Genomic DNA, 25,125 nt, shown 5'->3' with positions numbered 1-25,125 from the left:
TAGATGGAGCTCAAATGTCTCTGGTCGTCTATTGAACAAGACTTATCAATATTTAGATTAATATTCCTTTATTCTGGCAGCCAACATTAAATATGACTCTGCCCTGTTACTGTTTGTCTCTTAGTGTTTGTATTAATCCGTGAACTGGGTCAAAACATCTCCAGAACTGGTGAACGGACAGGTCTAGGTTCATTAACGATGGGATGTTTCACATTCTCCCACTGAAGACAATGACCTTCATTCGGTCCATTAACTCAGCACAAACATCTTTGTTTTTCCAAATTATTACTCAACACAATTTTCCACAACATTTGCTTGAAACCCACCATGTTTAATTTGAGCATCAGCGGCGGCATCGGGCTTTTTCCCTCCAGCAGGTCCTGCACCTGTGCCTCCACAGGCTTCTCTGTGGACTCAGGTCATGAAACGATGCCTGATCCCCGTTAATGGCCTGCGTGTTCCCTTCGCTCACTCTAAACTCGCTCTTTGCCACCAGCGCCATGACGCACGCGTCCTCTTGGCGCCGGCACAGAAAGAAGCGCGAGCATCAGCTGGCGGCTCGGCCGTCATCCAGTCACACGTGTAAAAATAGGCCCTAATTATCAGCCGGACGGACAGACAGACAGACAGACAGGCAGAGCAACAGACAGAACATCAGACAGACAGAACATCAGACAGACAGACAAAGAGAGCAACAGGCAGGCAGACAGACAGACAGGCAGGCAGAACATCAGACAGAACATCAGACAGACAGACAGACAGGCAGACAGGCAGACAAACACAGTAAATAGGCCCTAATACAGCCAGACAGACAGGCAGGAGCGCAGACAGTATCAGACAGACAGGCAGAGCAAAGACAGACAGCAATAGACAGAGCACCAGACAGACAGAGCACCAGGCAGACAGAGCAATAGACAGACAGACAGACAGACAGACAGACAGACAGAACATCAGACAGACAGAACATCAGACAGACAGAACATCAGACAGACAGACAAAGAGAGCAACAGGCAGACAGACAGACAGACAGGCAGAACATCAGACAGACAGGCAGAGCACAGGACCAGGAACATCAGACAGACAGACAAAGAAAAGCAACAGGCAGGCAGACAGACAGACAGACAGACAGACAGGCAGAACATCAGACAGACAGGCAGAGCAACAGACAGAACATCAGACAGACAGACAAAGAAAGCAACAGGCAGGCAGACAGGCAGACAGACAGACAGGCAGGCAGAACATCAGACAGAACATCAGACAGACAGACAGACAGGCAGACAGGCAGACAGGCAGACAGAACACATGTAAAAATAGGCCCTAATTATCAGCCGGACAGACAGGCAGGCAGGCAGACAGTATCAGACAGACAGGCAGAGCAACAGACAGACAGCAATAGACAGAGCACCAGACAGACAGAGCACCAGGCAGACAGAGCAATAGACAGACAGACAGACAGACAGACAGACAGACAGAACATCAGACAGACAGAACATCAGACAGACAGAACATCAGACAGACAGACAAAGAGAGCAACAGGCAGACAGACAGACAGACAGACAGGCAGAACATCAGACAGACAGGCAGAGCAACAGACAGAACATCAGACAGACAGACAAAGAAAGCAACAGGCAGGCAGACAGACAGACAGACAGGCAGAACATCAGACAGACAGGCAGAGCAACAGACAGAACATCAGACAGACAGAACATCAGACAGACAGACAAAGAGAGCAACAGGCAGGCAGACAGACAGACAGGCAGGCAGAACATCAGACAGAACATCAGACAGACAGACAGACAGGCAGACAGGCAGACAGAAAACACATGTAAAAATAGGCCCTAATTATCAGCCGGACAGACAGGCAGGCAGGCAGACAGTATCAGACAGACAGGCAGAGCAACAGACAGACAGCAATAGACAGAGCACCAGACAGACAGAGCACCAGGCAGACAGAGCAATAGACAGACAGACAGAACATCAGACAGACAGAACATCAGACAGACAGAACATCAGACAGACAGACAAAGAGAGCAACAGGCAGACAGACAGACAGACAGGCAGAACATCAGACAGACAGGCAGAGCAACAGACAGAACATCAGACAGACAGACAAAGAAAGCAACAGGCAGGCAGACAGACAGACAGACAGACAGGCAGAACATCAGACAGACAGGCAGAGCAACAGACAGAACATCAGACAGACAGACAAAGAGAGCAACAGGCAGGCAGACAGACAGACAGACAGGCAGAACATCAGACAGAACATCAGACAGACAGACAGGCAGGCAGGCAGACAGACACACATGTAAAATAGGCCCTAATTATCAGCCGGACAGACAGGCAGGCAGGCAGACAGTATCAGACAGACAGGCAGAGCAACAGACAGACAGCAATAGACAGACAGACAGAGTATCAGACAGACAGAGCATCAGACAGACAGAGCACCAGGCAGACAGAGCAATAGACAGACAGACAGACAGACAGACAGGCAGGCAGACAGACAGACAGACAGGCAGAGCAACAGACAGAACATCAGACAGACAGACAGACAGGCAGAACATCAGACAGACAGACAAAGAGAGCAACAGGCAGGCAGACAGACAGGCAGGACATCAGACAGAACATCAGACAGACAGACAGGCAGGCAGGCAGACAGACAGACAGGCAGAACATCAGACAGACAGACAGACAGGCAGACAGAGAGACAGACAGGCAGGCAGGCAGAGAGTGACAGGCAGACAGACAGATACAGACAGAAAGACAGGTAGACAGACAGACAGAGTATCAGACAGACAGGCAGGCGGCCATCTTGGGTCTTGTTTACGCGGCTCAATGTGTGTCAATTGGACGCCTGAGTTCTGAAAGCCCGTCCGTGTTCCGTTCTGGCCCGAGAGCAGGAGGAAAACACACACTGACCAGATTAAAGCGCAGCACGGCGCCGCTGCACACACACAATTAGAAGCGTCCTAATCCCATTTCCTCCGCTGTGATCACTTCACGTTTGTTAATAAGCCGGTCGCGTTCCTCATCTTTTGGTACTTTATCGAGTCATAAATCCCTGCGAGCTTGTTCACTGTAGCAGTTGGAGCTTTATCATACAGTCATTAAAGACACTTTACCTAATTAGACAGAAAAAACAAACGTGGAGACGCTCGGATTTTACTAAAAGATGTTTCAATTTTAAAATCTGACTATTAGGAAAGGAACAGAACTAGTCACAGTGTACTGGTGATGTTACATATGCAAAAAGTCGCTCCTCAGAGAGATTAACATTTTAGTCTCAGTATTTGCCCTCTGAAACGCAGAGAAGTACAAAGCAGCAGGAACTGAACTGATTTAAGAAGCAGCGGTGATCACACGCCGTCTCTATGACAGCAGGACTCATCCTCATCCTCATCGTCTCTCCCACCTGTTGCTGCCGAGTCCGACCAAAACTGGGGCCGAGCGCCGCATTAGGCGTGAAGGTCAAAACCTGTCTAGACGTCTCCGTTAAACAGTCCAGGTTCTTTGGTTCCGCTCGGGCTGCAGCTGTGAGACAGGAACAATTACAGTCACAGCTGGAGGAAATGTGGTGCAGTCTGACAAACAGAGGCCAAGGTTTGGAGGGTGAACGAGGAACAGAGAGGGAACTGGACAGGCTGTTATCCAGCGCCATCAGCCTCTGGTTCTGCATCAGGCTCGGTTCCCCAGCGGGTCTCTGTCAACAAGCAAACGCTTCAACACATCAGAGTCTCTCAGTAGAAAAACAAAATGGACGCCGCTCCACAGGTTAAAGGGGGGTGAGCCAGGTACAGGGAAGGAGAGCGAGGAGCACGTGGGGAAAAGGTCTGAACCGCTGCTCGGCTCGTGTTTCCACCTCTGCTCGATGCTGCTGGAGCCCCTTAAATAAGTCTGCAGCTCCCTGACATTTAGGAGCTTGTCACTTCGCCCTCGGTGCAACAAGGTGAGGAAAAACGAGCAGCGTTCCCTTCGTGGAGGAGCGAGGTGGAGCACAGAGCCAACAGGACGTTCACAGGGCGGCGAAATGTCAGCGCAGCACTGAATAAATCTAACGGCACTGAAACATCAGAGCAACAGTTTGGAGTTAAAGCCGGACGTCATCGAGCGCCGACGGGAACCAAAGCTGCTGATGAGCTCTGACATGAACGAAGAAGAGAGGCCTTAACGTAAAGGCAGAGCAAATAAAGCAGACGCACAGGGATGAAATAAAAGGAAGAGGGTCAATAAATGGGATTATGTAAGAGAGGCTCCGAGCGCGTGTCGGATCAATATGTAAATGAAGGCAGAGCTGAAGCCTGGATGCTGGAACGCGGCTCCGCTCAAGGTCAAATGTCATTTACAAGAAGAAAAACCAGGAGCTGATGGATGGAGACGCTGCTCATCCATCTGCTCAGCAGCAGCAGAGAAACGTCGTGCAGGAAGAGAAGCAGGGGCGTTTATTAGGAGCCATTCATCATCTCTTTGTCTAATGATCAGGAACTGATAACGAATGGAACCGACCCACACCTTGGAATGTTTACGACTAAACAGAACCAGAACGTTACGGACGGTTCTACTGGCTCGGGCCCAGAGGCCTCAGAGCCAGAACCAGCCGGTGAACACAGAACCTCCCTGTGTGGGTTCTGATTCTTCATATATCATTTAACACATTAACCTTGGGTGTCGCTGAAGCGGGTCGGCTGTTACAGGTGAGGCTCCGCTTCCTCTGCGGCTAATGAGCACGCGCATCGCATTAGCATACGCTGATGCTAAGCTGCACATTTATCCCCCCCAAACGTGGAACGAGCTGGACCCAGGCCACATGAGCCGGGTCAACACAACGGGTCTGGGAAAACGGGTCCAACAACGGGTCTGGGAAAACAGGTCCAAGACAACGGGTCCAGGCCCGCGGGTCCGGGAAACACGCCAAGCAGCTGACAGTGTGACTGTTTAGATTCTTCAGGTGGCCTGAAGTTAATCCACAGCCTGATGAGCAGTTAAAGATGATAGATCACTCATTTCCTTTGAATGACTTTTGTGTTTTGGGAGCGTTTTACAGAATCACATTAGTTGAAATTCATGATGGTTTCTTTAATTACTGCAGATCTGATTATGAGAAACACTCAGATGCGGCAGTGGCAGAGAACGGACCGAGGTCCGGGTGAAGGAAACCAGCAGGAGCAGAACGGGAGAACCGAACCCAACGCAGGTTAAATCCAGCCCGGTCCATTTGTTGAACGTGTTCAGACCGTCTGTGTCAAACTGAAGCTAAAGAACTGATTCACTGGCGCTGGAGTCTGAGGAGCAGGTCGGACGCTCCCCAGGAAACCTTCCACCTGCTCCGGCCCGTTAGAACCTCGGAACCACGCTTGACTCGGGTCACGGGTCGACGCAGCCGCCACTGCAGTCTTCAGAAAGGAGGGAATAAAGATTGGAAACACTCCTGACATAACTGGACTCAACAGGAACCGAGCTGAGTCCAATAACGGGCCGGACCGGCGCCGTCACAGCAGATGCAGCTGTGGACGACGCGTCTTCATGGAGCGGCCGCTCGCTCGCGTCTCGTTGCATCACGCTTTGTATTTTGTGGACAGTCAGGACGTATTTCATCCGTTCACCTCCAGAGACTCGTCCGTTTGGTTAATAGCCTGACCTGCTCCGCTTTAATTACGCTGCGGTGTTAATTATTCATAGGACAGTAGGAATTCTGTGGAAGTAATAAAATGGAGTTTGATCCGTCCTAATGAGATGTCAAGTCACTTCTCAGAGGTTCAAACGTGTGGAGGATCAAGTCGAGTCGGACCAAACTAAACGCAGTCAAGCACCAACATAATCACTTTAAACTCACCACTGGGGCCGTTTCCCACACATCGCCAACGTGCTTCATCCGGGCCGGGCTAAGCAGAACCAGAACCCGCTCAACCTGGGCTTCCTCCAGTCTGACTCTGTGGCCCAGTGATCAGCTCAATGGAAACTACACCATCAGTGAGCGCGTATTCAGTCCATTTAAATGAAAGAACCCCATCAGAGGTTCTACCCACTGATCAGAACCACAGACGTGGTTCAGGTCCTCGTCCTCCATTAAAGGACCTGTCTATTCTTACTCCTAGCGCACCAAAAGCACCTTCACTTGATCAGAAGATCAAATCACAGACGCATTGTGTCAAAGAATGTCATTCACTCTGGCTGAAACACATGGAGACAGAACCAGAGAGGATCCACGTTTACAACACACCAACCGAGACCAGAACAGCGTCGGCGCCAACACCCTTCATCTGCACACGGGGCAGTTCTGCACGGTTCTGGAGAAGCCTCCAGGGAGACAGCGTCTCAGCAGCAGCGCCATGACGGCTTGTAACTGGACCAGAAGTGGACTCTCACCACAACAAGCAGGTTCAGAGCCCACACACGCTTCAACCAACAGAATCCAGGTCCAAATCTGCAGATCCAGTTAAAGGCTGAGCTTCCTGTCTGTTCCAGGTGTGTGAAGACGTGACACGCGCTCCCAAACTCGGCCTCCATCTGCAGTCAGAACGTACAGAACCCAGGAGAAAAGCTGTAATTCGGCCGGCTCTGATTTGGATCTGTGAGCAGACGCTAAATGAGATTGGCTCCAGGCAGAAAAGGGTTTGGACTCTAAACGTTCACACTCCTCAGCTCTACCACAGCCGATCGATGCACATCAGCGCCGGCAGATGAGAAGCACATGTAGGAAGGCGGTGCCGTGGAGCGGACCGAGCCGGTTCTGAGAGCAGCGGGTCCTGATGAGGCGCACGCTGAGGCCTGGGAGCTCCTTTTTAATTCCTTTGCCTTTTTATTTTCTAATCTCCTCTTTCCCTTCACTCTAATTCTGCTTTGCTGCCTCTCGTCTATCTGTTCCCTCTGCTCAGGAATTTACACCAGCCCCTTCATGTTTATGTATTTTGCTTTGGTCCGGGTAAATAGATGATATGCAAATCAACCTTGAGAGGATTTGTGCGTTTGTGTGAGCAGTCGATGGGTCGGTAAATGTGGAACTTTTCCCTTTTACACAGAATCCAAGTGAACCAAAAGGCATCACGCCGCCTGACGTTAAACGTCGCCGCAGGAACAGGAAGTAGAAGAGCTGGTTTCAATGTGTGGGTTCAGGTTCCAACAGTCAGTTCTCAGTGTCCGCGTCTGAATTATCCTGCAGCAGAAACTACAAACAACCCAGCGACTCAGTGGAAACAGAAAAAGCGAGGGTGGACGACAACAAGCAGCAGCTGGACACCAAAACAAACGCACCGCGTGTGAAAACGGGCCTAAAATCCACACGTCACTCATCTGACGCAGGCATGAAAATAAAAACAGCCGCTCTGTGAACTCTGCACTGAAGCGGTCGTCACGGCCCCGACGGAGCAGCTCCAGCGAAGACAGGGTCACGGAGCCCAGCAAAAGAAGCCAGGCTGAATAAAAGATGAGCCGCGCTCGATTGGCCTGAAGCAGACGAGGACGCGTGCAGAAAAGACGGAAGCGCTCCTGCTGCATGATTAACGCCGCACCTGCTCCTCAGACGCCTCATTCTTTATCGGATTTCCTCTGCTTCATCTGGATCAGCGAGGACCACAGCTTCTACCTGGACACACGTAACGGGTTTACGAGGCTCTGGGTCCAAGCGTCTGTGCTCCAACATTTAACACCACGTTGAGCTTCACCGACGGGACACGAACGGCTGAGCAGCGAAGGAAGACGAACTGAGGCCGCTTCAGGGAGCGACCGTCAGCTTCCAAGACTCCTTTGAGAAGAAGTTTGTGATCGACGCTTGTGTTAATGTTCGGAGTCCACAACGAGGGTTAAAGCCTCTCGCTCAGAGACGAGTCATAAGCACGGAGGACGCAGCGTGTCCACGTCTGGATTTCAGCAAACGCAGCGTGACGATCATCAAATACAACGTTTCATCTGTAGCTGACGTCCGCAAGCACTGCTCTGGGATCAAACGGTCTCTGTTTCAGTCATAAGTCGCCTCCTGAACCTGTGAGGAACCGGGCCTCCACCCTCGGACCTGCCCCGCCCCCGGACTCCGCCTCCAGCCTCGACCCACTGACTCCGCCCCCTCCTGACCTCTGCCGCCAGACTCCGCCCCCTGCAGCCGCCCCTCCGCCCCGTCCCCCTGCCTTCACCCCCAGCCGTCTGCATACCTGAGGAGCATGCCCAGACTCCGCCCCCTGCACCCCAGACTCCGCCCCCTGCACCCCAGACCCCGCCCCCTGCCTCCGCCCCCACACGCAGCATCTCTCACCTGCAGCAGGCCAACGGATGCCGACACCGGAGGCTGAGGAGGCGCCCGCTCCGCTGCAGCACCACGAGCCTCCGAGCTGCAGGATTCCTGCCTCGTCTGTGACATCTTTGTCACAACATCTCAGTCTCGCTGCGTCTCCAGAGTCCCAGCAGCGACTTGAGTGATATCGCTGCTGCTTTTCTGACATCTGTTTTAAAGTAAGATCTACATTCAGATTCTGCTTATCACCAGCAGCTGCTGCACAGGAAACTCTGAAAATGTCAAACCACGGCACCACGACGTCCACGCGGCTGCTTCCGTCTGGAGCCTGTTAATAAATGATGCCATCAGTAAAACAGGTAGAGGTTTGAAGGCAGCTGTCGCGGTTCATCCACAGATTGATTAGTGGAGGATAGAACGGTCTGAGCTGCCACAGAAATGATCTACAGTCGCAGGAAGCGGCGCAGCATCGTCCGCGCCGGCCATCGATTAGCTGCTCTCTAACGACACAAGCCCCTGATTCACACTTCACTCATGTACAGTCAACAAGGGGCGTCAAGGATTAAAACCATGAGTTACTGCCGCCAGAAGCAACGCGGACGAGGCCGCAAAGCTGCAGCATTGAATGGAGCAAACGTGAGTGTGGTAACGTTTAAGTGACCACTAACAAGGGGCATTAAACCTTCTGACCATTCGCTGTTTGCTCTGTTCAACCTGCACCCAAATGGATTCTGTGCAGATAAAAGCCTATTCACACTCTGCATCTGTGAAGGCAAAGCGAACCCTGGGAGGATCCCACACCGGATCCTTTCTGCTGCAGTGACACTCCACTCACATCTGCTGCGGAGCGCGATTTGAAGCGAGAGAGAGCGCACAAACGTGAAGAAGAGACTCGTGCTGCTATCGATCCAGGACCTGGTAATTAAATGTGCGACGCCGTCTCCGATGTCAAGAAAAATCAAGAACATCCATTTAATCAATGAAGTCACGACTGTAACCTGGAATAATGAAAGCCGACTCCAAAGCGGGAAAAGAGGGAGGGACAGCGTTAGCTCAGGCTAATGGAAGCAGCGGCTCTGGGCATTTGATCAGAGCACAAACTAATCAGACGCACGCGGCCCTTTGTTTTAGCCCGTCCCTCAGCACATTAAGACGCTCGCGGCTCTAACGAGCTCTCCCTCCACATTCACTCGGCCCTAATGGATGGAAAGTGTGTCTAAGTGCATATGTTTGCTTTTCTGCAGCGACAGGCAGATTCTGAGGCCTCTCCTCCACTCTCATATGTCACAGAAGAAAAGGGACGCTTTTAAAGGCTCCTTCAGCCTTTTGATGCAAAAAGAACAGCTGCTAATGACGACACAATTAGTCTAATGCTGCCTGGAGGCCGGCGGCTCCACAGGACGACCTCTCACTGAGTCACTGTCGCTGACGTCCTCCAACTCTACCATCAAACAGGAAAGACTTTGTTCTCCAAAGGTCAAATTCTGATGTTAGAGCAGCACTGATGCGTTTAAAGAGACTGGAACCTTCAGTTACAGAAGCACGAGGCCTGATACGGATCCACAGCTTCAGCCTGGAACCAGCAATTTCCTGCACTTTACACTTTTCTGTGGAGCATCAAGATAAAGCTACAGTACGAAGTGTGTGAGGTCCGAGGATCAGGAGGTGTGTGTGTTATCAGAGGCGAGGAGCTATCACTCATCTTCACTCTGCTGCTGAAAGTTCCAACGGCCGCGGGCGGCGATGACGAGGCCGCCGCCGCCGCCGCCTGAGGCTCCGGAGCCGTGACACATTCGAGGCAGCTTGTTCACCACAGCTCTGCGCTCAGACGCGCGTCCAGACGGCTGAAAATGTCATTCCCAAACGTCCAGGTGCAGATCTGCTATCGGCCGGCGCTAAGCTGGGAAGCCATTTTCTAGGATCCCCATTCAGGAATAGAACCTCTGGCTCCTGATTATTCGCTCGCTGCTTCCCTGCACTCGCTGCGATGGCCTGAGATAAAAAGGCAAACAAATTAAAACCTCGGCCGTGGAAAAGCCCCGGAGTCTGTGGATTAAATACGAACAAAAGACGCGTGGCTCAAGACGCGGAGGAGCCAAGTCAGACAGTTTGACAGAGACCAGACGGACGGCTGCTCATATAGAGAGGCCGTTACCGCGGCAACGGACGGGCCATCGCTCATTGGCGGCGGCGCGGTTGAGCTCAGTCACTCTTTACTGTCCCCGAGGGGATAATTAGGTGGAACAACAGGCCGACGGCAGGGACAAATGGACCCAGGTTCCTGCACGGGTCCAACAGAACCAGATCCAAGCCACCACGACACAGGAGGTCACGTTCCACCGGAGAACGCCAGCAGCTCAATAGGCTTTACCTGATGCAGGACCGGCCCAGAAGCTGCAGTTCTCCACATCTGGACTGGATCCACGGTCGTCGCTTCCAGCTTCTGCATGAACCGTGGAAACAAGCCGTCAGACGTGTTTATGGGACATTTAACTATGACTTGGTGCTTCATGGGGACGTGTTGAAGCCTCGGCCGCTAACAGCAGAACCTGCCTCCAACCTGTTCACCAGCTCCACCTCCGAGAGCAGAGACGTGCTGGAAATTCAAACCACTGCAGCTCAGCTTGTAGTGAAATTCATTGGTTTCAGTAAAGGTAGAGACGATTCCAGCCTGGTTCTAATAAAGTTATTCGTATCTTTGAATGAACCACCTCATGTGTGACTGAGCAGCTTCTACTCGTTCCTTCATTAAGAGTGATCTCTGCACGTTTAGGAACAGATTAGCCAATCACTCATTGAACCTTGGAGCTCGTCTTGCTACTTTGGTGAAGCTAAAGAACCTTCATTCGTTTCACAGCTGAGTGACAGAAACAACAGGAATCAAGTGAAAGAACGTGAGAACGTGTGAACTGACCTCCTTCGAGCCCGGCGTCCGCAGACAACTGGACGCACGCAGGTGAGCGGCATTCAGCTCGTTAATGAAGCTCAGGGAGACTGAGGAGGCTAAACAGGAAGAGAGTCACCAAAATAAAAGCTCTCCACAGGAAGTGATTAAGGCGATTCAACTTGAATGATTGAATTTAAGTTAAAGAACTTTGATCGAAGGCAGAGATGCTGATTTTCATCCAGTCCTCATGCATGAGCTGTGTTCAGCGCCAGTGATGGAGGCTGTGGATCAGCAGGTGAGCTGCAGCCTCGGCCTCTCGGCAGCATCCTGGTACCTGGTACCTGGTACCTGGTACCTGGTACCTGGTACATCAGCTTCCCAGCAGGAGGAGGCTCCCAGATGCTCATCAAACACACAGGTACCTGCACTGATGAGCACGAGCACGCGTTTACTGCTGCCATGCGCTCAATGAGCCCAGCCGCTAAAGCTAATGCAGCCGCCTGCGGCCCAGACGCTGCTTTGTGTCGGTGAAACCATCTGGTTGATGAAATACAGCAAAGAGCACTGAAGGCAGCGCCGCTCTGAATGAGTCTGAACATCTCAAGGTTGAGCTCGCTGGTTACAACGCGTTTGTGTTGAGAGTAAAGAGAAATCATTTGTAACATACTTTGTCTTATCGTCCTCAGACTGATCGCATTCAGATCAATCTGGAGCTCGTGCATCAAACCGTGAAGCATCCCACTACACTGGATGCGGATGCATTTCCACGGCAACGGCTCCGTCAGGCGTGACAGGACCCACTGCTCCTGAGCGTTCACCGCAGCTCCTCCGTGGAACCTGAAGGCCACACGGCTCCACGCGTCCTCCGCTCCGACGCGCGCTTGTTAATCATGATTTACATCCCGCTGGAAGCCGTTCATTAGCAGAACACCTGAGGTTCTGGACCCCGGTCGGTTTCCATCGCTCCCTCCAGGCTGAGGGGCAGGATGGAAGCGGCGGCGACAGGAAGCAGTAATTACATCTATTCAAGTCATTAGAAAAACATTCAGCCGTGATGGAGCTGCTTCCACGAAGCACGTGACGACGCTGGGGCTGTTCCTCTTCACTGTGGGAGCCCGAACGAAGGCAGAACCCGACTGGTACCGCTCTGGCCCGACTGCTGCTCTCCTGCTTATCTCCAGGTGGAATAATTCTGTATTTATGACTCTTCTTCTCTTCTCTTATTGTCTAATTTTTCCTCACATCACTGAGACAGTGTAAAACTCTACCTGGTGATGAGTTCCTGCCTCTGATACATTAGAGCCATGAGTCTGTGAGACGTCCCCTAAAGCAGCCACTTTTAATTGATATGTTCAATAAAGGTGCAAAGGGAAGACGTGCAGCAGAGCAGCTGACAAACATCCTGAAGAGGTGATGAATCAGCTCAGGAGCATAAAGTCTGGGTCTTCCTCTGTGGTGGACGGGCGCTGCTTCCTGCTCGGCTCCGGCAGCCGGCGCGTCCGTCTGGGTGTGAATGGCTGCAGCTGCCGCGGGCCCTGAGCCCAGAGGAGCTCTCCATCCAACAAGCACGGCTGATGACAGGACATCTGCAGCGCGGACCGGTCACGTTACCACGGTAACAAGCGTGGGGCATCGTCCGATGCTCCTGGAGGAAACGAGCTGCTGGAGGTTTGAGTTCCAGCTTCTCAGGATCCTGTAATTAACATTTTGTCCCAACTCTGCACGTGACGCTCCAGCAGCTCCACGTCTCCATTTACCACCAGCGTGGATGTTCAAGGACACTGATACTCGGCAGCATGTTAACGCTGTCAGCCCAGATTTGCCCTCATGTCAATGCGCCATGCTAATGAGGCCGGTGACGCCTCGCCTTCAGCGAGACACCGCTTCAGGGACATTATTTCAGGGACAATTTACCAAGGAGTCCTCCACGCAAGCAGCCACGTGTCGCTCAGCTCCGTCCCACAGGTCTGCAGAGGTTTCATTAAGCCGTTCTCCAGCTCAAATGCCTGCAAAATTAAATTCTAAAGGTCAACTAATGGCCCAGTTTGCTTCCTGCACCATTGATTTCCCATTTGATGTTTTTGAGACTGCAGGAAAGCGTCTTCCTCCTCCTGCTTCCTCCTGCTCTCACGCTTCACATTTGTAATGAGCCACGTTAGAGCTGAAAGTTTAAATGAGGAGCAGCAGCTCTGCTCCGGCTCTGCTTCATGCGTGTTCACCTCCCACAAAAACTCATTTTAACTTTGAGGTTCACACAAAAACAAAAACAACCACCTCTGATTCATTATTAAAAATGTATGGACAGGATTTCAAGGACGGGGAAATTAGAGACAGGAAGTCTTAATTGACAATCAAACTCTGAGCTGTGATGTTTTAAAGCCTGAGTGCCCTCATCATTCTAAACAAGACATTAGTGTAATTTGCATGCAGCGAACACGGAGCATAATTATCTCAATCATTTGGTCTGAAAGTTACGTGCACCTCGTGAGGCAGCGGCACCAGGTCTGCAGGCGTGGAGCTGCCAGATAAACAGAGCCATCATCCTCCATTAGCGTCCTGTTGACCCGCGCCTTCTGATATTAATCAGCCCGTGATTGTGTGATCAAGTGAATCAAGTGAAGAGCGAAAACAAGGAAAGGAGCAGAAATCTCGCGTGACCTCTGGATCTTTTCAAGGTCGCTTTGCTGAGTTTTCTGCTCTGTGCGTGTGTCTGATTCACAGAATGAATGACAGGAACCAAGCGAGGCCTCGTTCAGCTCCTCTCGCTCCTGATTTGACTTTGAATCCTTTTAAAGGCGGCAGTTTGTTCCTGGATGAAACCGTCTTTAACCAGCGCTCTGTTTCCATCTACGCTGATAATGTGCAACTCATGATGGTGATTATCTCATCACATAATCACAACACTCCACTCCCGTTAAAGTAAGGATCCGTGATCCGCTGTGATTACGGAGCGTCCTCCTCATTCCCATTCAGTGGTTCATCCAAACCCTCCAGTTTCCACATTGTTTAGTTGTATTTGGTGTCAGAGGTTCCTGTTTCCAAGCTTTCATTTTAATGTGTTCCTCCTCTTCAGGCTTTTCCTCCATCTCTTCTCTTTCTTATCTAATTCTAAGACAAACAGCTTCAAGTACCTGGAGGCAAATTCCTCATTTGTGATTTTGAGCAATATCAATAAACCTTGATTGAATTAAGATGAGAGGTTAGGGATCACTCTAATGCCCATAATGACTTATTATCACAATTAATTAATTAAAAGCTGTTCTTGGAACCAATTAGGTTCAAATTTAGATGAAGGATTAAACGAGAAACAGTTGTCACACGAACAGGTCTCAAAACATGTTTCAGAATCTCTGGATGTGATGAGTCTGTACCGACTCATGGTTTACCTGTGAAAACAGCCCGATCGCCTGCTGTTGATCCTTGTTCTGACCCAACATCAGGTCTGTTTCTAAATGCAGATTCTGCTTCTCGCCTTGGGTTTTGAAGCTGAGGATTTCGGCTCCCTCGTCTCTATTATTCATCGTCTCCCTGGGCTTTTCTTTGAAGCCGGCGCGTGTTTCACCAGGACGCCGCTCTGGCTCCGTTGTGTAACACACAAAGTGTGCAGAGTCCGTGTCATGTCGCTCCAGAACCCAGCCAAAACACAGGTGCACACTTCTTATTTATGGAAGAGAAGAAGAGGAACCGACCCTGGAAACAAGACAGCAAACTTTCTCCAACATTTGTCCTCACTTACACCAACATTGCATCACTACACACACTGTGGCCTGTTTTTCATGTTAGCACGGTCACGCTGCTAATAAATATTCATGGGAGAAAAGCTCCTGCTGGAACCTTTAGGCCTCGTGCTGTGGGTTGGAGGGAATCAGAGCTCTGAAGCCGGATCGAGACCAACGTCAGGACTTTCTGGTTCTGTTCACGGCTGTTTTTGACCATGAACCAAACAGGTCACATCGTTTTCCACTGAATCAGTATTTATTGTGCAGCAGGTGAGATAACGAGCCACATTTCCATCCGGACTGACGGCACCCGGAGACCTTAGATGTTAGAAATGTCAGCGTGATACATAAATGAGTTTGGAGCGACACACAATGAAAAACAAGCGCTGTGCTGACATTTACCTTCTGTTTTTAATAAAGTAGTTCAGGAAGACGAGGTCTCAGGTATTTCTTTGGAGTAAAGTCACAGTTTGAATAAGCAGCTTTAATGAGCGCTGCAGTTGTGAGATGACACCAGCGGGGGGCAGCACTGAGCTGTGAGGCTGGTTTTCCATCACAGAACTTCTCCCACCCGTGGTTTCTGCCTGTGGATGGAGTCACACGGCCCCACGCCTGTCTGTCTGTCTGTCTGTCTGTCTGTCTGTCTGTCTGTCTGTCTGTCTGTCTGCCTGCCTGCCTGCCTGTCTGTCTGTCTGTCTGCCTGCCTGCCTGCCTGCCTGCCTGTCTGTCTGTCTGTCTGTCTATTCGCCTGCCTGCCTGCCTGCCTGCCTGCCTGCCTGCCTGCCTGCCTGTCTGTCTGTCTGTCTGTCTGTCTGTCTGTCTATTCGTCTGTCTGCCTGCCTGCCTGCCTGTCTGTCTGTCTGTCTGTCTGTCTGTCTGTCTGTCTGTCTGTCTGCCTATTCGTCTGTCTGCCTGCCTGCCTACCTGCCTGCCTGCCTGCCTGCCTGTCTGTCTGTCTGTCTGTCTGTCTGTCTGTCTGTCTGTCTGTCTGCCTGCCTGCCTGCCTGCCTGTCTGTCTGTCTGTCTGTCTGCCTGCCTGCCTGCCTGCCTGCCTGTCTGTCTGTCTGCCTGCCTGCCTGCCTGCCTGCCTGCCTGCCTGCCTGCCTGTCTGTCTGTCTGTCTGTCTGTCTGTCTGTCTGTCTGGCACCTCCGCTCTCATAGATGGGCCCACGCCAGAGAGCTCCACAATCTGAGAGGTGACAAAGAGAAGAGAGGCGACGGATGAAGAGGACGAGGAGGTGGACGAGACAGAGAGAGAGAGAGAGAGAGCGGCTGCTCGCCCACAGGACGGACAGCACACGTCTCATCACCATCCACAGTATAATGTCAAGAACCGTGATGTGCTGACTTTACTTGACATTAGCTTCATTTGCGTAAACAACAAATCTACAGCGTCTTGATTGGTTCAGATTAGTTCAGTTCTAATGTATCATCTGATAAAAACACAGGAGGCGACGGATCAGTTGGGATGAAGAGCAGGAAACAGCAGACAGGAAGAAGGAGGACAGAGATGCAGGAGGACGAAGCGTCCACGTGACTTCCTGTGGATTCTCTCCCGTCTCCTTCAGCTGCAGCGTTTGTGTGAGACTGGTTTAAACACTGCACAAATCAGTCATCAGTCGCTGGACGTCATTCTACATCAACGCGACGGCCTCAAACTGCAGCTGAGCACAAAAGTTTTACACCCAACTAGTGAAAGACAAACCTCAACAGAGGAGCAGAGAAAAAGACAGAGGAGCACAGAGGAGGAGCACAGAGGAGGACAGAGGAGGACAGAGGAGCACAGAGGAGCACAGAGGAGCACAGAGGAGGACAGAGGAGCACAGAGGAGCACAGAGGAGGACAGAGGAGCACAGAGGAGGAGCACAGAGGAGGACAGAGGAGCACAGAGGAGGAGCACAGAGGAGGACAGAGGAGCACAGAGGAGGACAGAGGAGCACAGAGGAGGAGCACAGAGGAGCACAGAGGAGCACAGAGGAGGACAGAGGAGGACAGAGGAGCACAGAGGAGGACAGAGGAGCACAGAGGAGGACAGAGGAGCACAGAGGAGCACAGAGGAGGACAGAGGAGCACAGAGGAGCACAGAGGAGGACAGAGGAGCACAGAGGAGCACAGAGGAGCACAGAGGAGGAGCACAGAGGAGGACAGAGGAGCACAGAGGAGCACAGAGGAGCACAGAGGAGGACAGAGGAGCACAGAGGAGGAGCACAGAGGAGGACAGAGGAACACAGAGGAGCACAGAGGAGGACAGAGGAGGACAGAGGAGCACAGAGGAGGACAGAGGAGCACAGAGGAGGAGCACAGAGGAGCACAGAGGAGGACAGAGGAGGACAGAGGAGCACAGAGGAGCACAGAGGAGGACAGAGGAGCACAGAGGAGGAGCACAGAGGAGGACAGAGGAGCACAGAGGAGCACAGAGGAGGACAGAGGAGCACAGAGGAGGAGCACAGAGGAGGACAGAGGAGCACAGAGGAGCACAGAGGAGGACAGAGGAGGACAGAGGAGCACAGAGGAGGACAGAGGAGCACAGAGGAGGAGCACAGAGGAGCACAGAGGAGGACAGAGGAGGACAGAGGAGCACAGAGGAACACAGAGGAGGACAGAGGAGCACAGAGGAGGACAGAGGAGCACAGAGGAGGAGCACAGAGGAGGACAGAGGAGCACAGAGGAGCACAGAGGAGGACAGAGGAGCACAGAGGAGGAGCACAGAGGAGGACAGAGGAGCACAGAGGAGCACAGAGGAGGACAGAGGAGCACAGAGGAGGAGCACAGAGGAGCACAGAGGAGGACAGAGGAGCACAGAGGAGCACAGAGGAGGACAGAGGAGGACAGAGGAGCACAGAGGAGCACAGAGGAGGACAGAGGAGGACAGAGGAGCACAGAGGAGCACAGAGGAGGGCAGAGGAGGACAGAGGAGCACAGAGGAGGACAGAGGAGCACAGAGGAGGACAGAGGAGGACAGAGGAGCACAGAGGAGGACAGAGGAGGACAGAGGAGCACAGAGGACAGAAAAGACAGAGGAGGAGCGTCCTCCTTCCATCAGAGCACCAGCGTCTGAGGAGCGACGCTCACTGACGCTCCTCAGGAGCAGGAGACGAATCGCTGAGACGCTGAAACGCTCCCGGTGGTGAGTGGAGGCGTCGTTTCCACAGACGGAGGCTTCGCGGCGGCGACAGGCAGCTTCTACGTCCAAATGAGCACAATTATGCACAGAGCGGCTGCACATTAGCAGCGAATGGAGACACAATTAATTCAAAGAGGCGTCTGAGGAACGGCTGCAGCAGGAGGAGGTGGACGGAGTCAGAAGGAAAGCGAGGCCCAGCGGTGCAATCAAATCAGCCTCATCACAATCTAATCACCAGGGCCCTTCACAACAACGCGTGACAGAGCGCTGCAGACGAGGCGCTTTCATTGTGGTAATAAGGCGATTTCAGCGAGAGGCGAAGAAGCACAAGCCGCTCTGAAGTGACATCAATGATACGAGATTGATTGACAGTAGCTTCACGCCAGCCAACACTCGAACTCTAATGATGCTCTGAAACGGGTCCACTTCACAGAAAGAGACGCTTAATAGACGCAGACCCTGGATCAGACAGAACCCATCTGCTCTGACCCTGGATCAGATAAAAGCGACGTCGTTAGACGACTCCACATTGAGTCTGTTTAAAGCCTCAGCTCAGCCTCAGGGCGTGGCCTCAGCTTAGTGCATGGGCGTGGCCTCAGCCTCGGGGCGTGGCCTCAGCTTAGTGCATGGGCGTGGCCTCAGCTCAGACTCGGGGCGTGGCCTCAGCCTCGGGACGTGGCCTCAGCTTAGTGCATGGGCGTGGCCTCAGCTCAGACTCGGGGCGTGGCCTCAGCCTCGGGGCGTGGCCTCATCTCAGCCTCGGGGCGTGGCCTCAGCTCAGCCTCGGGGCTCATCCATGATCTGCGTGAGCGCAGGTACGAGCAGCTGCGAGTGATAACGCAGATGTTCCTGCATCTGTGTGTTTGAGGCTGTGAGGAAAAAAGGGCCCAGTTGTGGGTGATGAGCATCTGAAATGTGTTTGGCAGCGATGGGCAACACCCTCCAAGCGCTCCTCCGCCAGAAGCACCCCCCACCCCCCCCACTCATCCCTCCACTGGACAGATGCAGACACAGGCTGGAGGAGGAAAACAGGGGAAGGAGGGAGGAGGTGAAAGAGAATAGTGGAGTGAATGAAGGGAAATGGCAGAATCAGAAGGGAAATTAGTGGAAAATGGATCCAACAGGAGGAAAGTGGAGGAGAGACGGGCCTCATGCCTGAGCGTCCACAGAGACGTTAATCCAGAAACCGAGCCTCCTCCTCCACGGCCCAGATCCCACGATGGTCCCATCACTGTAGGAGCCCCTGAAGACCTGCAGCCGCTCACACAGGCACTGCTTGGGTTTGAAACCAAGATAACAAGCAGTCACACGGTCAGAACACGCGTCCAGGAAAGCTCTGGACCGACATCCAGAACCCCTCCTCCTCCTCCTTCTCCTTCCTCCTCCTCCTCCTCCTCCTTCCTCCTCTTCCTCCTCCTCCTCCCTCCTCCTGCTCCTCCTCCTGCTCCTCCTTCTCCTTCCTCCTCCTCCTCCTCCTCTCCACAGACAGACAACAGGGCTCTGCTCTGGGCCTCCTCCTCCTCCTCCTCCTCCTGCTCCTCCTCCTGCTCCTCCTTCTCCTTCCTCCTCCTCCTCCTCCCTCCTCCTGCTCCTCCTCCTGCTCCTCCTTCTCCTTCCTCCTCCTCCTCCTCCTCCTCCTCCTCCTCCTCTCCACAGACAGACCACAGGGCTCTGCTCTGGGCCTCCTCCTCCTCCTCCTCCTCCTTCCTCCTCCTGCTCCTCCTCCTGCTCCTCCTTCTCCTTCCTCCTCCTCCTCCTCCTCCCTCCTCCTGCTCCCTCCTTCTCCTTCCTCCTTCTCTTCCTCCTCCTCCTCCTCCTCCTCCTCTCCACAGACAGACCACAGGGCTCTGCTCTGGGCCTCCTCCTCCTCCTCCTCCTCCTCCTCCTCTCCACAGACAGACCACAGGGCTCTGTTCTGGGCCTCCTCCTCCTCCTCCTCCTCCCTCCTCCTGCTCCTCCTTCTCCTTCCTCCTTCTCTTCCTCCTCCTCCTCCTCCTCCTCCTCTCCACAGACAGACCACAGGGCTCTGCTCTGGGCCTCCTCCTCCTCCTCCTCCTCCTTCCTCCTCCTCCTCCTCCTCCTCTCCACAGACAGACCACAGGGCTCTGCTCTGGGCCTCCTCCTCCTCCTCCTTCCTCCTCCTCCTCCTCCTCCTCTCCACAGACAGACCACAGGGCTGTGCTCTGGGCCTCCTCCTCCTCCTCCTCCTCCTTCCTCCTCCTCCTCCTCCTCCTCTCCACAGACAGACCACAGGGCTCTGCTCTGGGCCTCCTCCTCCTCCTCCTGCTCCTCCTCCTGCTCCTGCTCCTCCTTCTCCTTCCTCCTCCTCCTCCTCCTCCTCCTCCCTCCTCCTGCTCCTCCTTCTCCTTCCTCCTTCTCCTCCTCCTCCTCCTCCTCCTCCTCCTCTCCTCCTCCTCCTCCTCCTCCTCCTCCTGCCTCCTCCTCCTCTCCTCTCCTCCTCCTCCTCCTCCTCCTCCTCCTCCTCCTCTCCACAGACAGACCACAGGGCTCTGCTCTGGGCCTCCTCCTCCTCCTCCTTCCTCCTCCTCCTCCTCCTCCTCTCCACAGACAGACCACAGGGCTCTGCTCTGGGCCTCCTCCCTCCTTTTCTTTGCATCTTGAGTCTCAGACCTGCAGTGACTCAGTCCATTGTCTCGTCAGCCTCCAACCGTCCAGCCAGACTTTGTTGTTGCTTCTTCTGCAGCTCGGCCTCTGTGACACCACACATTCACACTCAGACACGTTTGCAGTCTCACTGATAATAAGGCGGCAAATGAGGCTAAGGTGTTGTAGCGCAGCAGCCAATTAGAGCTCAGCAGCCACAACGCTGCTCTTCACAATAACGATGATGACGGCGATGATGGCGTCTGCACCGCTCAAAGCAACACCGTGTGAAACACGCTGGGACCCCGTCTGATCACGCTTCAGGAGGCGCAGCGCAGGTTCACCGAGGCCTGGATTAAAGGCGCTTCAGGTGATTGAGCTAAATTCAGACGCTGGCGCTAAACAGGAACCGGTAGTGAAGCATGGAGCCCTCACGTTCCCTCCAACAGCTCCTCGACCCCAACGCAGGTCGAAGGCAACAGACCAGGTTACACAGAAGCAGCTCCTCAGCTTCCTGTCAGTCCCCAGCTGCTCCTACACACTGTTAGCATCTCCTATAGTAACACACACACACGCACAAAAACACACGCACATACACACACACACACACACACACACACACACACACACACACACACACACACACGCGCGCGCACACACACTTACACACACACACACACACACACACACACACACACACACACACACACACACACACACACACACACACACTGTGCACCCTCAAAGTATGATTAGGTGGAAATTTAAATTTGTGCTGCACTGTCACTGACAAACACCAACAAGCCCTCTGCAGCAGCCGTTTCCATGACAACGCCCAATAGCAGCCGGAAAGAGACAGCCGGTCACCTTTCGGAGCACAGCGAGGCCATGAATTCCAATGGAGAGGGGAAGAGATGTGAGGAAGGACAGAAGGAGGAGGAGATACAGGATACAGCAAGAAGATACAGAAGAAGGAAGAACCAAAGGAGCCAAAGTGGAGTCAGATTAAAATGATTAATGAAAAGAGAAAAGAAATGAAAAACGTGAGACAAATCAACTTTGAGGTCAAAGGTCAAGCAACAGAAGTAACAAACACTTTACAGCTAAACTGATCAGAAATCATTCAAAAAATAAAACGATTTCTCTCCAAAACTATTCACCTTCCTGAAGCGTGGCTGAACTCCAGGAGGACAAAAAGCTGAACCACGTCAGCAGCAGGTCAGAATCTCTGCTCAGACTCTGGACCAGCTCAGACTCAGGACCAGCTCAGGCTCAGGACCAGCTCAGACTCAGGACCAGCTCAGACTATGGACCAGCTCAGGCTCAGGACCAGCTCAGACTATGGACCAGCTCAGGACCAGCTCAGACTCAGGACCAGCTCAGACTCTGGACCAGCTCAGACTCAGGACCAGCTCAGACTCAGGTCCAGCTCAGACTCAGGACCAGCTCAGACTCAGGACCAGCTATGACTATGGACCAGCTCAGGACCAGCTCAGACTCAGGACCAGCTCAGACTCTGGACCAGCTCAGACTCAGGACCAGCTCAGACTCAGGACCAGCTCAGACTCAGGTCCAGCTCAGACTCAGGTCCAGCTCAGGACCAGCTCAGACTCAGGACCAGCTCAGACTCAGGACCAGCTCAGACTCAGGTCCAGCTCAGACTCAGGACCAGCTCAGACTCTGGACCAGCTCAGACTCAGGTCCAGCTCAGACTATGGACCAGCTCAGGACCAGCTCAGACTCAGGACCAGCTCAGACTCTGGACCAGCTCAGACTCAGGACCAGCTCAGACTCAGGACCAGCTCAGACTCAGGTCCAGCTCAGACTCAGGACCAGCTCAGACTCAGGACCAGCTCAGACTCTGGACCAGCTCAGGCTCAGGTCCAGCTCAGACTATGGACCAGCTCAGGACCAGCTCAGACTCAGGACCAGCTCAGACTCAGGACCAGCTCAGACTCAGGACCAGCTCAGACTCAGGTCCAGCTCAGACTCAGGACCAGCTCAGACTCAGGACCAGCTCAGACTCAGGTCCAGCTCAGACTCAGGACCAGCTCAGACTCAGGTCCAGCTCAGACTCAGGACCAGCTCAGACAGTAACTCAGGCTTATTTTGACTTGGATGAGCTGCTGTTTTTTCTCAGACGGAGTGCGGCCGTTTCCATGGAGACAGATGTTCAGGTCCAGAGCCAGCGACTGTCTCTCCCCCGCCGGATGCCTTTGGCTTCAGCTCTGTGCTGCTTCGCATCGTCCACGCCGTCCCACGAGAGGAGAGGAGGCCGAGGACGTGAACGCACGTCAGACAGGAAGCAGCGCTGGAGGAGGCGCGTCCGTGCGTCACCGCTGTAATTAGAGCATCTATCAAACTGTGTGAAATAAACTTTGATGGTGCAATCACACACTTTGTTGTCTTTGTTTTGCAGAGGAAACATTTATTCGGTTGCATTTCAGTTTTTGCCTCGTTAGCCAAATTACTGGCTCATTTAAAACCAATTAGAGCTCTGCAAACACAGCGGCGCTCGTCTGTCATCACGTTACATTTAACCCGTCTCTAACGCAGCACGAGTGATGCTCCTTTCATCTCAAGTGTTCACATTCAGCCTGAGCCGCGTTTACTCTGCGCCGGCTGCAAACGCACAACCCCCACAAACCCACAACCACAAGGTGTTCAAACAGGAGCTGGTTGGAGTGAAGCAGGGAGTCAAACATGAACATGACGGTTTCTGACGCTCATGGTTCTGATCTGACGCTGTGTGACGGTCGCAGCGTTTCAGGGCTCAAACGAAGCTCAGCTTCATTCATGCTGACGTGAAGGAAAGTCAAAGGTCAAAGGTTCAACCTCAGTTACTGAATGACGCGAGCGGACACTAAAACTGAGGCTGAGACTAGAACTGACCCCTAGTTCTGGGGTCCTTCATTCCTTTCCTCCTCTTTCTTCACACTCACCCTCTGACGTTATGAACCTACTTCTGTGCTCAGGCTTGTCCTGACGCCTGCTGCTCCGGGTCCATCCAGCTTCCTCCCACTTCCTCCCTTCCTCCCACATCCTCCCTTCCTCCCACATCCAGCTTCCTCCCACATCCTCCCTTCCTCCCGCATCCTCCCTTCCTCCCACATCTTCCCTTCCTCCCACATCCAGCTTCCTCCCACATCCTCCCTTCCTCCCACATCCTCCCTTCCTCCCGCATCCTCCCTTCCTCCCACATCCAGCTTCCTCCCACATCCTCTCTTCCTCCCACATCCTCCCTCTCTCCCACATCCAGCTTCCTCCCGCATCCTCCCTTCCTCCCACATCCAGCTTCCTCCCACATCCTCCCTTCCTCCCACATCCTCCCTTCCTCCCGCATCCTCCCTTCCTCCCACATCCAGCTTCCTCCCACATCCTCCCTTCCTCCCACATCCTCCCTTCCTCCCACATCCAGCTTCCTCCCGCATCCTCCCTTCCTCCCACATCCTCCCTTCCTCCCGCATCCACCCTTCCTCCCACTTCCAGCTTCCTCCCACATCCTCCCTTCCTCCCACATCCTCCCTTCCTCCCACATCCAGCTTCCTCCCACATCCTCCCTTCCTCCCACATCTTCCCTTCCTCCCACATCCAGCTTCCTCCCACATCCTCCCTTCCTCCCACATCCTCCCTTCCTCCCACATCCTTCCTTCCTCCCGCATCCTCCCTTCCTCCCACTTCCAGCTTCCTCCCACATCCTCCCTTCCTCCCCACTTCCAGCTTCCTCCCACATCCTCCCTTCCTCCCACATCCAGCTTCCTCCCACATCCTCCCTTCCTCCCACTTCCAGCTTCCTCCCACATCCTCCCTTCCTCCCACATCCAGCTTCCTCCCACTTCCAGCTCTGCACAGGAAGCAGTGAGCGTCAGCGCCGACACAGAGGAGACGCAGGGAGGAGGTTGGACTCTGACAGGACGGGTAACGATAGAATCACCCTCCGGTCCGGTTGGAGCCGACCCGACTCAGACTGTGGCTCCTGGTCCATAGTTACCTACACATTCCTGCTGGTAAACAGGTAAAAAGCAGTGTTCTCCAACAGTGACTGATTTTAGCTAAAGGTATGAACGTATTGTGTGCAGCTGTTTCAGTATGAATGAAGTCTGACACATTTTATTCTATGCAGAAAAACAACATAATGTTTTTATGCTGCAAAAAACAGGATTTGACACTGAAACATTTTGTTTAGAATTTAATGCCACTTATTGTTCACTCTTGACCTGCAGTTAAACTGTTTCCTCTCCTCAACACAGTTTGTTAGAATCAAACTCGTGACTGACAGTTCCTTCCGTGCCTCACATTGAAGCCGGAGCCTCACTGGACTTTTCTTCCAGACACCGGTCCAGTGTCTGGAGCTGTGTTTTCAGCTCAGACCTGAAGCCGCTGCTGCTGCGGCTCGTTTCCCTCTGCAGGTTCATCCTGCTGCTCGTGCCGGGTGTTTATTTCAGGCCCGGCTCGTTTGTGGAGCTCAGGGAGGTGAGGGATGATTGACAGCTGGGCGGGATCAGGGGGAGCTGCTGCTGAGCGTTTAGAGGACAAACGGAGCAGAGCGGATGTGACAGGTGAGTCTGTGTGG

General features: G+C 53.1%; 1 long non-coding RNA gene across 1 annotated transcript; it reads right to left on the bottom strand.

The window, feature by feature from the left end:
* Positions 1 to 2,987: 2,987 nt before the first annotated feature.
* Positions 2,988 to 11,207, bottom strand: LOC121202616 (uncharacterized). The gene is made up of 3 exons (XR_005898380.2): positions 11,133 to 11,207; positions 10,590 to 10,661; positions 2,988 to 3,528 (listed from the first exon to the last, which is right to left on the bottom strand). It is a non-coding gene; the product is annotated as an uncharacterized LOC121202616 (long non-coding RNA).
* Positions 11,208 to 25,125: the final 13,918 nt, after the last annotated feature.

This window comes from Betta splendens, chromosome 11 (assembly GCF_900634795.4).
Source record: "Betta splendens chromosome 11, fBetSpl5.4, whole genome shotgun sequence".
Taxonomy (NCBI): domain Eukaryota; kingdom Metazoa; phylum Chordata; class Actinopteri; order Anabantiformes; family Osphronemidae; genus Betta; species Betta splendens.
Note: the sequence above shows the minus strand (reverse complement) of the source record. Positions and strands in the feature narration are given on the sequence as shown.